The sequence below is a fragment of the Dendroctonus ponderosae genome, unplaced genomic scaffold (genome assembly GCF_020466585.1).
Source record: "Dendroctonus ponderosae isolate FM_Combo_2020 unplaced genomic scaffold, Dpon_F_20191213v2 Dpon_F_20191213_8, whole genome shotgun sequence".
In the NCBI taxonomy this organism is placed as follows: domain Eukaryota; kingdom Metazoa; phylum Arthropoda; class Insecta; order Coleoptera; family Curculionidae; genus Dendroctonus; species Dendroctonus ponderosae.
This window is the reverse complement of record NW_026019016.1, coordinates 12,688,495-12,690,004: the sequence shown is the minus strand read 5'-3', so window position 1 is coordinate 12,690,004 and position 1,510 is coordinate 12,688,495. Positions and strand designations below refer to the sequence as shown.

Sequence of the window (1,510 nt, the reverse complement as noted above, 5' to 3'; positions counted from 1 at the left end):
CTTCCTTGAATTAACATTAAACCAACTGAACATCGTGAATCAAATGAACAACCAGTTGAGTTAAACGCTATTTATTTCAAAGCATGGGGTTTAGTTTAGTTAGCTGGTTAATTTGGCTGTTTGTTACGTCCAAAGATAATCGAAAAATGAACTCGGAGCTTCAGCGTACTCTTCGGGATTTATGTAGATGTCGAAGATCAGTAGCATGATTCCAACCGCAACGGTTTCGATCAGGACAGGGAACCAATGGGAATACATCTGGAATAAGGGATAGAAATGAAATTGTTCGGGATTTGGGAGGATTGTTCTACCAATGTTAGTCTATAAGTGCATTTTTAGTGAGTCCAGACCTGACGAGTCGAGTCTGAGCCGGTCATTTTCTGTTGGGATTTGCCGCGGTTCGGCTCGGACTCGGCTCGTTACGTCCGGACGCGGCATAAGGTTAGCAAAAATACAAACAAAATAATAAAGAAGAAAGAAGTTTATTGCAAAACAAATCGTAAAACAAATAGAAGCAAAGGAAACAGTACAAAGGTGAAATAAAATCATATTAGGTACAAACGTAAGAGTGGTGAGAAGTAATAAGGGTTGTAGATAAGTTCTATATTGTTGAGGCGGATTCATTTTTTTACAAACTTCTTGTTTGGGTATTTCGCCTCAAAAATTTTTGTCTTAAGAAAAAGCCAGAAGCTAGTCTTCTATTACAGATTGATAAATAGTACTCCTATTTCGCAATAAGAAATTCTGTCTTTTTTAAAGGCAACAATTTTTGAGGCGAAGTACCCAAAAAGAAGTTTGTAAAAAAAGTAATAACGGTTGTTATAACAGTAAGTGGAAAGTGAAACGAACAAAACATGTCAGGTGCAAAAAGTAAATGTTAGTGTCCTAAACCAAGTAAAACATGGAAAATAAACTACGTGTCTAATGCGTGAAAATGCAGTTGACTTTGGTCTTTCAACACTTATACTGTTTATGGCGGTTTTAACAAAACTGCTCAGTTGCTACTGTTTTGCTCATACTTCAAGACCCGCTTAATGAAGCGGGATTTCTTTTACACCACTGGATAGAGAGTTAAAAAATGAATTGTTCGTGTAAAACAACAGTTTAGAAACTTTGGGATTTTTTGCGCAAAAACAAAGTGACTGGCGGGTTCAACAAAATTGGGCATCAGCTCAAGCAGGCCGGCCTTTTGCTCATTTCTTAAGACTCGTTTGAGCAAGCTCATAGTTGAACAGATAAATAAAAAAGGCCAAAAACAAGTGCATTTTCATCCTTTTTTGAGCCAATACTACCCCTTTGGACTGGAAGAGGTTTGAGAGAGATTTCACTAGACCCTTGAATGCAAAGGGTTAATACAGCAACCAAATGTGTAAAAAATTGATGCTTTAAGCTATTGCTACTTTCAAAATAATGCATGTTAGAACGTCTAGTTCGTAAATGGACAAGTTCGGTGCGACCATGAAATGAACATACCAAACAACTAGAATCAGCGGAAAATATACAGGTAGTA

At 37.2% G+C, this 1,510-nt stretch overlaps 1 protein-coding gene across 1 annotated transcript in view; it reads right to left on the bottom strand.

Moving 5' to 3' along the window:
* LOC109542109 (F-actin-monooxygenase Mical) overlaps window positions 1-1,510 on the bottom strand; it is a 12,740-nt gene that overhangs the window by 5,136 nt on the left and 6,094 nt on the right. The window lies entirely within an intron of this gene.